At 42.0% G+C, this 12,791-nt stretch overlaps 1 protein-coding gene across 3 annotated transcripts in view; it reads left to right on the top strand.

The window, feature by feature from the left end:
* Window positions 1–12,791, top strand: part of Lpp (LIM domain containing preferred translocation partner in lipoma) — a 606,896-nt gene that overhangs the window by 455,652 nt on the left and 138,453 nt on the right. The window lies entirely within an intron of this gene.

Genomic DNA, 12,791 nt, shown 5'->3' with positions numbered 1-12,791 from the left:
TGCTCAGTAGGGCTAGAGACCTGGGTCAGCTGAACTATTGTTGTAAGTCGGCGCAATAGAGCCCGTGATAACATGGTTCTACCTCTTACTCAGGACGGAATGCTGGAGCTGGTAAAACATCTAGACTTCTGGGATATTCTTGATTATGATGTAATACTGACCGTATTTGTGGGATTGAGCTGCATCAAATATATTTCATTCTGATTACACTGATATGCTGGATCACCATCTTGGTCTCTGGAAGAAAAAGTTTCTGGAGTCAGTGTGCTTTATTATAAATCCTGTCTCCTCTTTATCCCAGCTCTGTGATCTTGTCCAGTTTCTTTAGTCTTATTCTTTCTCAGTTTCCTCATTTGTGAGATGAGGTATAAACCTACTTCCTCATGGAAAATGGATGCATGACGTAAGAAAGCAGACAGGTAAAATAACAGCAACAGTATGATGACTGGGATGAAGAGGTGGCCCAGCAGTTGAGAATCCAAACTGCTTTTATAGAGCACCTGAGTGCAGTTCCCAGCACCCGCCAGTCACAGCTCACAACTACCTATGACTCAGGCTCTAGCGCAGTGGTTCTCAACCTTCCTAATGTTGTGACCCTCTAATACAGCTCCTCATGTTGTGGTGACCACCAACCATAAAATTATTTTGTTGCTATTTCATAACTATAATTTTTCAACTGTGAGGAATTATAATGTAATTATCTGATATGTTACCCAAGGGGTCGTGACCCACAGGTTGGGAACCACTGGTTTAGAGGGACCTGGCACCTTTGGTCTCCACAGGCACTTGCACTCACCTGCATATACATACGTATATACATACATGCATGCATGTATACATACATATACATACATACATAAGGAGAAGGGGAACCAGATGGAACGAAGAAAACAATAAAGGTAAAATAATGAAATGTGTGTGTGAAGATGCTGCAATGAAGTTTATTTGCATGCTAACTTAAAATGTACTTTTTAAAAGCTACAAAAAGAAATATAAATTAAACCTCAAAAAATATTTTCTTCACTAACTTATTTCAAAGATTAAAGAAAGAATTCATGTGAAAGTCGTTTATTTTGTAAATATTAATGTTGCAATTCCCAGGCATACAAGGTCCCAAATGAAGAAAATACTTTCCATGAAACAGTAGTGTTTTTCTTAGAAAGTCAAGTCATTAGGAAATAGCAATGGAAAATGGGGGAGGCAATGAGTTTGAACCTCACCTTGATGGCATTCCGCCCGTGGATAGGGTACATGGACTGAGGAGCAACACCCCTCACTGATCCAGAAAAAGAAAACTGAACAGGGAATAGCATCAGCACAGCCAGACGTGGAATTCTCTGTGGACCACATCTGTCTGTGCCAGCTGTTGCCGGTCTGTGTACACTCGCCAAGAATAACAGCAATGATTTTCACTTTATAGCAACTGCCATCTCTGGATCTCAGAAGAATGCATCCAAAATCTAGGGCTCCCAAGATTTTGGCCAAGAATGGGCAGGCTTTGCAGAGGGTGCCACTGTTCTGAGGGAACCTTCTGGGGTAGAATGAAGAATAAACCAGTTTTGGATTAGACCTGCTTTTCGGATCTAGATTTTCTCAGTTCCACCCTCTATTTTTAGATAACCTTAAACACACAGCTTCCCTCCTCAACTTTTTTTTAAATAAATAGATAGATGATAGATCCAGATAGATAGATAGATAGATAGATAGATAGATAGATAGATAGATAGATAGACATTTAGATAGACTGACTAGAAATCTTATTTAGATAGATGGAGAGAGAGAGAGAGACAGAGAGAGAGAGAGGAATGGATGAACCAAAGATCTCATCAACTAGCAAGTGATGTCCAGTGTGCTTTGTTTCTGAAAAATGACAGTGTTGTGAATCTAGAAATGTCTCCTGAATTTTAGAGAGGCCTTGCTTTTCATGGAGAGGGAGGTACTGCCACCATCTTTTACCCATCTTTCAGCCAGGACCCAGTAGGAAATCTTATCATACTGGTCATTAGGGAATGGCCCTGAACTGGAGCTTTTAATAGAAAAGAGTTTTACGGTTTTTATTTTCTTCACTTCCGAGGTTTTGCATTGCCCCTTATCTGACATTGATAAGGGAACTGGCCTTTGATAAACAGTTTGATTGTGCTTAATTGTGAATGAAGAAGTTAAAGCTGGGCGTGTTTCTCCGAATTGGAAGCTTTCTTTCTGTACCCAAACCTGCATAGATGCTTTTCATCTCGTGGTTATTATCTTTGTGCAGAAAAAAATAGTATCTTTTAAGAAAGTTTCCATTGATATTACTTTGTAATGTGTAATTAAATTCCTTAAGAATGAAGGGTAACTGGGGGGGAAATGTAGACGAGTTAGGAAGCTGGGTACCTTCGTCGTGGTAAACTTCAGTTTCTAGGATGCCCTTCCCAAGTTACCTACCAGGTTCTTCACTGGCTGTCAAGGTACTCATGCCTCAGTCTCCCCCCTTGGCAAATCAGTGTGTCTGCCTATCAAAGTTGCTTGGTAATTAAATGAGTTACTTAATGGGAAATATTTTTTTGATATTACCTGGCACCTGCTAAATAGTACACTTTAATTACATTCAGTCTTCCAAATTACAAATCAATAAATATGTAAATGAAGGTATTGCATGTCTACTCTCAGAACTCCTGGAAGCGTTCCTTTGGTAGGACCTGCGTTCCATTGCATGGCTGACTGATCAGAAATGGTAGTGCCCTTCCTTTAGATTCAGGATCAGAGTGTGATCTTTCTTCCCCCACTACAGTGTTGCTGAATGACACTAAGTCATTCATGTTCTCTCGCCCACCTTCCTGCCACATTTGAAAGACATCCATAGCTCAGATTTGACAAGTTGTCTGAACATTTAACACAAATAATCATGAGCCCCTGTGAAATACTAGCACATGGCATGTATCATCTGCAAACTATTTGTGATGGCTCTGGAATAGGGCAATTGTACCCTTGCCCTGTGTACCCCTCATGTTGTTTCTATGTGAAGACACTGTTATTATGTTTAACCAAAAAAAAATATAGATTAAAAAAAATAAGAGAAAACCTTGTGAAGTGCACAGAGTAAGTCACATACTTCATATTGCTCTGCCTCCAAAACCCACACTTTCTCCATTACACCACAATCAGTGTTTCTGAAAGCAAAAGGGGCCACATTAGTCTCCAACCTCTGGTATAATTAGCATCTCGCTGTAATCAGCAAGGTTGACTGTCTTGATTAACCTTTACGATAGATCATGTAAGTTTCATATTTCTAAATGAATATATAAAGATAGCTGTAAATCGGTGGAAAAAACACCCAGCTAGGAGCAGCAGGCTCCCATTTAACTCCTGGCTCTGCTACTCCTGGGTGTGGCTCTCTCTAAATCACTCCCCCGTAAGTCAGTTCACAAGCCACTGATTTGATTTCTCTCTTCACAGCGAAGAAAGAAAGGTGGGGGTAGGAAGGAGAATGGAAAGGAAAGGGAAACCCCAGGCTCATCCTGTGACAGTCAAACTCTGGTGTTTGTGAGCATTATGCCAGGTTGCTTATGGACTGTGAAGGAGCAAAGAAATCCAAAGGAAATTTAATCTTACAGCGGTCTATCGTCCCCAATTCTGTTGCGCCAAGTCCTCATTTAAGCCCCTGGTCCTCTTGCTCAGTGTTGGCCACAAGGACAGTTTCTGTCCTCTTGAATCCATATAATCTAGTGATGTGTTTGCACACCAGTCAGACAGCCCGAGAACGTCGAGTAGTGACATTCTCATCCACCACGGGATGCAGTGGCTGATAGGGACCATTTTACTTAACTCCTGGGATAAGTACTGTGAACACACATCTATATTTTAAGCAACTAGGATATATTTGGTGAAATACATATCTTGCCCTGGGTGCCAATTGTCGATTCATGGATATGGGATTAAACCCAAGGAGAGTCTAGAACCCATACGTTAAGCATCTCTGCCACACTGCTTGTAGCCAGCTTTTTGCGTTGTTCCTTTGTTGTTCCTTCATCTGCCTTGATTTCCTGACTGAATTATAAATTGTTGAACTAGATGTGTCACAGCAATTGTGATGATTGCCTTAACACCGAATTAGTCACTAATATTTGTGGGTAATTTAGTGCGGATTTAATTAGAGGCTGCAGTTTCCTTTACTGCCTGCATACCCTAGGAATAGATGAGGACTTTTGACTAATTCCTCATTTTGTCTCTAAGGATGCCTACCCTCCCAACGTGATGTGCTTCTTCAGTTTGTTTTTCATAGGTCAAACAAAGAGTTCCTGTTATTCACTCTTAAGCACCTTGCCTTCCTATCTCCCTGCAGTCCCAGACATCCAGTATGATCACCTGTCAGGGGCATACTTGCTTGGAGAGGGTGGCCTTTTCACAGAACAAAGCCCTGGCCCTTTCTTTGCCTCCCAGGTGCCTTGGATTGCTGAGCAAGACAGCCCTCTGACTCAGATGAAAACCAACCTTGTGTTAGGTGAAATGATGGGGAGTTAACCATTTGTTTGCTGGTTTGCGTTTCCCACGAAAAACTCAGAAACAGAAATTGACCTCAGCCGTGGAAAGTGATGTGCCAAGCAGCATATTTGCATATTAAAACTGAAAACGAATTTGCATGTTATTTCAATGTCGTGTGTGTTACGTTCAGGCATCTGTCAATCCCACTCGCTAGAAACAGCTTGTGCAGTGAGAAAGTGTTTCTGTGCATAGAAGACTGAGAAGCTCAGGCTTTTTGTGTTTTCCAACCTGTCCACACTCCGGACGCCCCCTGCTCTCCTGGTTTCCTATTGAAAATACTAAGGAGACTAGAGCCTCGTGTTTCAAAAAACATATTTGTTATTTTCTAAAAGTCACTCATTTTCCTGTATTCTATTTAGACACTTTAAAAAGTATTTTTAAATAAGTACTTACAATCCATCCATCCTGCCAACTTTGCTGGACTTCACCTAGTATCTGTTTTTTTTGTTTGTTTGTTTTTTTATGTTCACAGTCAGTTTGGCATCTATGCTATACACGGTTTTAATATACTCTAATAGTAAGAAACAATGAGCAATCTAAGTGCTTAATAACAAATGACTGGGGAAATCTCATTTTGAACAGACAGTGGATTAGAAACAAGGCCAGGTAAGAGACACACTGAGGTGACTATTCAAAAAGTCGTTTCTCCCCAGACCCAGTGGTAAAAGGCTGTAATGAGAGGTGAAGGGAGGGATCAGGAGTTCAAGGTCAGCCTCACCGCATACCAAGTTCAGCACCAGCCTAGATTATCTGAGACCCTCTCTCTGTAAGAATGAATAAACAGTTAGACCTTCTAATCAATAAACTTTCTCTCCCGCCCAATGGAACAACACATGTCATGAAACATTTCTTCCAAACAAAGAAGCAAATAGCTATTGCATTTTTCCAGGCAACCAAATTAAGGTGAAACTTTTTCCTCTAGAAAGCATAGCAAAGATATAATTTAATTTGAAAGAGCAACGTCAGTTTATTCCGTTCATTGAACTTTCCTGTCGTTCATCTTTGTGAGGAAAAGACAAACAAAGAGGCCGGATTCAACAGGTAGATTTTAGGCATCACAGTAATCTAGAAACAGCCGCTGTTAGCCTCGGGTAGAACAAGTTGAGAGGGATCCTCTCACTCCATGGTCAGCTTGCTTTCTCATGGGGGAGTAGCCCTGGGAGGGCCAAGAAAGCGAGTGGTCAGGCCATTACTATGGCTTCACTTTGCGACTGTCGACTGTCGGCTGAGGTGCCTGCTAGTCTTCCCTAGCTCTTGTCTCCCCCGGGGCGGTGTGGCATCACTGTTTGTGGCTCCTGTGCCTGGGATGCATCCAGGCAGGAAAGAGAGAGGAAGGGCTACTCCCACTCCAGCTAACATGAGCCTCAGGTCACTGTTTTTGGTTTCAGTGTCAACACTTCAGAGGACCAACAAAGCATGGCTTTACCAATGTCAGGTTTAGGAGACTTACAGTCAAAGTAGTCATAATTATTAGGTAAATTGCTATAACAATCTGTGAAAATCAGGAATACCACACTGATAGAATGATGGTGGGTTACTGGAAAAAGAAGTAAGCAAGCATTCCACTCCCTTCTTTAAGAAGAATAGCACCGTTAAGAACTCCATTTCTTCCCTAGTAACTATAACAGCAATATTTTTGGTAGTATACAGTGCTTCTTTTTCTGAATTAGATACATTACTCTTCAGCTGATAGATAAGAAAGTCGGTACTAGAAAAGCAAAACCCTAGGAGAAGTTCAAAGATGGTGGAACTCAGAAGTCAGTGAGTCAAGAGACAGAGACTGAAGAGTGGTTAACTGAGGAGCGGGAGCCCTTTGGGCTCTGTTGGAGTGTCAGGAAACCTTGGGGTGCTAGCACTGCGCTTCCTCACGGATGTCCAGCCTTTTCTCTCGGAAGCTTTTCAACAAGCCGCTCTTGCTGAAACACAGGGTCATTGGTCCTCTCCTTTGAAGACCTGGGCTTAAAGACTGTAGCTTAGAGACAGCAACACATGGCATGAGGACAAGAATAGGACCGAGTAGAGGTGTGGGTTCTCACTGAGAATGCTCAGGCGGGTCTCCCTCTCCTACCACGTGACTTCTCCACACACCTTGCTGTCAGTTGCTGTAGCCTGAAACACCACAGGTATCCCAGCATAGCCTCTGCCCTGGGCCAGAAAACGTACTTCATCCCTTTACACAGTGAGGCATTAAGAGTCGAGTAGGACAATCAGGAAGAATCCAAAAGTAAAAGCAGCCACAGAAAATTGCAAAACGCAAACTTGACACAGCTAGATGGGTTGGGGGGGGTACTATCAGAAATATATATTTTTTTTTCTGGCAGGCTTTCAGCTCTAAAATGGGGCTAATTCTACCTTTTGAAAAGAAGATAATTTCAATGTTTCTTTTTTACAAGAACACATAATTGAAGTCATTTTCCCTCTGAGAGAAGGAACCTCTTGTACATCATTACAAATGGACAAGAAAAATGAGTGTCTCTGCCACCCAAAATGATAGAGTGTTCATTATCATGGAATCTTTCCGAAGATTTTGGCTGCTTCTTCCTGGTGTTTTATTTGCCTGGGAGTGCTTTTCTGGTAAGATTCAGACTCACAGTAAGTTCAAGTAGGTGGTTCTTTGCAGATAAGAACTCAACATCAGGTAGGGGCACAGGAGGAAAATGACCCAAAGCAAGGTCATTGTCAGTAACTTGAGAGGCTGATGCAATGGCGGTTACTGAGTGGCCACTTTGCAACACGGATCCTTAGAACATTGAGCTACATGGCCAGAAGGGACCTTCACTGAAGGGATTGAGTGTTGGCCTGAGAACCTCCAGTATTTGTATCTTAGTGATCATGCATCCTCCTTCCTCAGAAAAGTATGCGGTTGCTCATACCTATCTTTCTACCACCTTTGTGGCCAAGGCAGGAGAGCAATGGTTTTGAGCTCAGTTTGGGCTGCATAGAAAGGGTCAGGCCAGTTTGTCTACATAGCAAACTCCACCACTACCCCCCCAGAAATGAGTGTTGGTGGAAACTTTCATTCTCTGCTCAAGGACAGGGCATGGGGGATGAAGTGGTTAACTTTCATAGCTTCTTGATTTCGTAACCCAAGTGTAGTGAAAGTTCAGTAGGCTGCAGAAGCCCTGCGAGCTGCCCGCTGCTTACTCAGATTTGGAGCACTGAATGAAGCTTGGATGCCTCAAAGGATGCTGACAAGTCGGTTACATCCTCTTATAATGGAAACCTCTGTTATTAATGAGGTTTCCACTGACTCAGTGCGCATTTACTTTTACAGACTACAAAATATCTCTAAATATAGAGATATGTGATTTCACTCTCAAAGTCGACAATGACACACACACTATATTATGGTCACAAACACGTGCTGGAGTAAAACCAAGGAATCTTTGAGAGTGTTAGATTATAAATGAAGAAACAGGCCCAGGAATTAAAAATAACTCCATAAAGGTCTTCCATCAAGTTAAACACAGAAAAAAATATTAAAGGGGCTCCAAATAGTCAGATAGATTTTAGCCATGTAATAATGTGCTTATATCCTGTGTAAGAATATACAAAACACTCTTAAGTATCGTGAACTGTTACACGACTTTGCTAGCTGGAAGTTGCTGTTTGCCTTATTATTGATATGGTGAAATTTCCTTGTTCATCAAGGATTCTGTCATTTGCATTTCCTTTGCAGAAACCACTCTTCATGATTGCACAGCACCCCCCGGGATAATTAGGAGAAACCTCGACTTGTATAGGACTGCATATCTGGCACCGTAATGTCTTTTCTAGTGGCAGTTACCTGGGCAACAGTTTATTAATGTGGACCAGAACATGTAGATACTTGGATCTTTTATCTGAGAAAAATATGTTTACATTAAGGGAACGACAGAATGCCATAAGTAGAATAGCATCACTGTTTCTCATGACTCTCAGCACTGGCCTTAGAAGATGTTAGTTTCCATGTTCCCTCTAGTGTGGAGAGGCTCGGCCTGCGGGGTAGAGGCCAACTCTTCTTCCAGTAACTGAAGGACTAAGCCTCCACCTTCTTGTGCCTCTCATGGCAACTTCTGCCTGAAAGAGGGAATCAGCAGGACTTCCTGTGTGCCCAGAGACAAGAAAGAAGTCGGTAATTAGTCACACTGAGTAAATATCAAAGAACTTTGAAATTGTATTAGTTAGTTTTTGCCTAGAAATACCCTCATGTCTGGGTGAATTTTTAGTGTGTGTGAATGTGTGTGTGTGTGTGTGTATGTGCTTGTTCACTCAAATGTGTGCATGTACATGGGTATAGCGGCCAGAGTACAACCTTGGGTGTCCTTATTCAAGTCATTCACCTTCTTTTCTGTTTGTTCTTTTTTATTGTTGCTGTTATTATTGTAATGACATTGCCATGGTGCACATGTGGAGGACAGAGGACAGCTACTGGGAGAGGGTTTCTCCCCTTCCACCATGTGGGTACCAGGGATACCCTCTAAGAGAGGAGCAGGGTTGGGTTGGGAACAGGTGGGTACCTTTACAGCCCCCGAGTCCCTTTCTGGGCAGTGGTGTGTTTTGTTGGGTTTTGTTTTGCATTTATTTATGTATTTATTTATTTATTTATTTGGAGGAGGGTGCCATGGTGCTCACTTGGAGGTTAGAGGATCACTGTTGGGTGTCCTTTTACCTTCTACCGTGTGGATCTTCTGGATGGAATTTGGGTTGTCAAGATTTGTAACAAGTGCCTTTTCCCTAGAACCCCAACCTTGTTTTTGTTTTGTTTGTTTGTTGTTGTTGTTATTGCAGCTCACCAAGTAGGCCTGACTCCGCCTCCATAACCCTGCGATTACAAGCATTACACCACAATGACTTTTTTCTTTTAAATCATAGATACTATGGATTGAATTAAAATCCTTATGGTTGGAAACCAAGTTGAGCTATTCCTCCAGTACTGACTTTATTTTTAAATAAGCTTACGATATAAAAGTACTCCGCCGTATTCGTAACTTTAACATAGGCAGGTACCACTTGAAAATCTAATAATTTTCTCTTACCTAAAATGAAGACTTGGCATTGGCTGCTGTCTTCATTCTAGCTCTTTCTCCATCTAAATGTTGACATTTCTTCTATGTACATTGCTCTTGTACTTCCTCTCTATCTCCCTTCCTCTTTTCTCTTATGAAATCTAATTTATCCTTCAAGGGCAAAGGCTCATATGTCCCAGGAGCCTACTTTGGATCTTTTTCTTCTACAACTCCTAAATTGTCAGAGGTGGAAACTCTTAATAATTTGACGTGATATTCTCAGTTCTTGGTGCTTTAGGTTAAGGAGAGTTTCAAGTTGTTTGAAGTCTGACCCTGTGAGAACTCACCTGTGTGTCTTAAGATGCCCTTATGCCTTCACTAAATGATTCAGACATTTCAAAGAAGATATATATTGGTGATTAATGTGGATATTTAAAAGAACGTCTCCTTTTTTCAGAAAAACATATTACTGAGCAGTAATCTTTCACTCACATACACAAAAATTTTGACTTATATAGGAGTAAATAGATAAACATCTAAATCACTATCAAATAATAGAACTAGAAGGGCTTGAAGACACTAGTGGGGGACCCTGAGAGGCACCTGAGATCAACACCCCACTCTGTCCACCAGGGAGTCTGCTGCTTCTGTGGTCCTCCACAGGGTTGCTCACTGACCCACTCGACCTCAATTTTCTCATCCATAACACAGATTTGCATGTCATACACGAGCATCCTCTAAGCATTCAAGATTACTTGTATGTGAAGCAGGCACCTGGGAAAGGGTCATGCAAGTGAGGAATCACTGGAACCCGGGGACTATTATACCACTGATGTTCGCACTTCAGAATGAAGAACCCGGAAACCAGTGCAGAACATCCCATCCCGATGACCCTTCATGCATTTTAGCTTGTGTATTACCCTAAACTGTGCCGTGAATTGCTCGTTTGAAAATAAATGTTGGACGTGGCTGTTCATTTTCCTTAAGGTCTCATGAGTCCTAGTCTATACTGGGTGGGAGGAATTCTAGAAATGCACTTCTGACAGGACTGAACTCAGAATCCTAGGCTACCTTCCCTGTGGTGACAAACCTACTGTTATCTAAAGAATCTGTGGTTTCCGAACAGCATTTATTCCAGAGGTGTTCCACGTTATACACTGGATGGGGGCAGGTAGGCAAGTCATGTGGACAAAATTCAAAATTCTGTGCAATCATCTAGGTCCTTCCTCATAAGCTATAACTCTCAACTAACAGTACAGGTATGGTCCCCAGCTTAACCGTGGTTCCACTTGCGATGTTTCAGCTGTATGTTTTGTGAAAGTGGTATCGATTCCATAGAAAGCCCACAAATCTGAGGTGATTTTTCCCCCAGGCTAATGATATGTAGTATGATATTGTCTCAAGCTGCTGCACAATGGCAATAGGCTACAGCTCCCACTGGGCCACATGTCACACAGCAAACAGCGAATGCTTATCGCGCATTGTTATGTTGTGATGCCCCATAAATATATCACGTGCATCACAGACTCCATTGGCTTATAATGTTTTCAGTGTAAAATGAGTCTATAAGGACATATCAGCATGATAAGTCTGATGACATCAATATACAGAAAGTAGAGTTTAAATATAAAAGAGCCCTTCTAAATTTGGCAAGCAAAATCGGCAAGAATACTTGAAGAATGGAAAGGATGGACCATTTTTTAAAATATCTGTGAAATACTGAAAGCGTACTTTGAAATTAGTCTTTTTGAAATGCAAGTGCTAAGGGTAGACATTTCTGCCTTTGTTTTGTGGGAGGTGGATTTAGTTTCTTACCTCTTGTTTACTTATAAAATTCAGATACCTAGTCCGGCTAGGACAGTCATAAAGCAGGGTTATCGTGTGCTCTTTAGTAGCTATTGAGTGAATTAAAGCAGCTAGCATTAGTGCTCTGAACCGTCACAGTTGGTGCTTTCCAGTGCTTCTGTTGGAAGTCATGTGCAGTATGTGGTTGTGGGGAAAGGATGCATGGGTCCCAGTTGGGTCTAGATTCAGGCACGAGCTAGGCTCATCCTCTCCTTTTATTGCACGCCTGAAGAAAGCGGTTGCTCCTGTGCCACCTCCTCTGTCTGTTTTGCCACCTGAAGTAGCTTGCCCCTTCTTCACAGGGTTCTGAAAGTGTTCCGTCCTCTGTACCCGAGTTGTAGGTTATCTCCCTGTGCTCCTCTTAATGACGGAGGGAATATGAGCCTATCCAAAGTGCATAAGCTTGCCAGAGAACATCCAATCAGGTCGGCTCTGTCATCATTTTCGAATTATCCGTGGTCTCAACCATGGGCTTCTGACTTGAAGAGAAACCCCATGTACCACAGTGTCACGAGACAGCACTCACCACAAGTCCCTGTGCATCCTCGTCACTCCGCCTTTAAACATAGCGCTGTTCGTAGTTTTTCCACTCTCACGAAGTCACTTCTCAACTCTGACATTTCGCTACTCTTGGAACCCTCCACTTGGCACGGATTATTTAGAAACTTATTCCAGGGGTTTAGGAGTAACCAGCATATCTTTATCACTTGGAGTTATTGTGGGTTTCTTTTTTAAAGTCCCATTTCATGAATTTCAAAAGTAGCATTTACATAATATAAAATAAATCCACCAGCTGTCTTAACCCAGCCATGAACCCTGGACTTCAGTAATGACTGGTGTGATAAGATATGTCCTTGGCATTCGTATTATGGGGATTAAACAAGTGCTTTCTGGTTTGATTTAAGATCCTCTGCACAGTAGAAAACAATGGCCAGTGCTGAAAATCTAGCCAATAAAATAAATGCTATTATTTTGCTCAATGGACATAGTATTAAATCTTCCTCTAACGCTGCATCTAAAAGTATAGTTCTCAGACATGGTCAGTGACATTTATTTGTGCAGTGGCAGTGGTTCACATACAATTCACAGCTGGTCGAAGTGTAAAGAATAATTGACTCTAGAGCAGCGATTCTCAACCTGTGGGTCGCTATTCCACTGGGGGTCAAATGACCCTTTCACAGGGGCCACATATCCTGCATATCCTATATTTACATTACGATTCACAACAGTAGCACAATTACATTAGTGAAGTAGCAACGAAAACAATGTTATGGTTGGGGGTCAGCACAACATGAAGAACTGTATTAAAGGGTCTAAGCATTAGGAAGGTTACGAGCCACTGCTAGAGAGCACACAGCTGCAAAGAGGACAGCTGTGTCTCTCCCTTTCCCAAGGCTCGGGGATCATTGTAGAGGTGGCGGGGTGGGGGAGATGATA

This window comes from Microtus pennsylvanicus, chromosome 1 (genome assembly GCF_037038515.1).
Source record: "Microtus pennsylvanicus isolate mMicPen1 chromosome 1, mMicPen1.hap1, whole genome shotgun sequence".
Lineage (NCBI taxonomy): Eukaryota > Metazoa > Chordata > Mammalia > Rodentia > Cricetidae > Microtus > Microtus pennsylvanicus.
The sequence above is the reverse complement of the archived record's forward strand: the minus strand, read 5'-3'. Positions and strand labels throughout refer to the sequence as shown.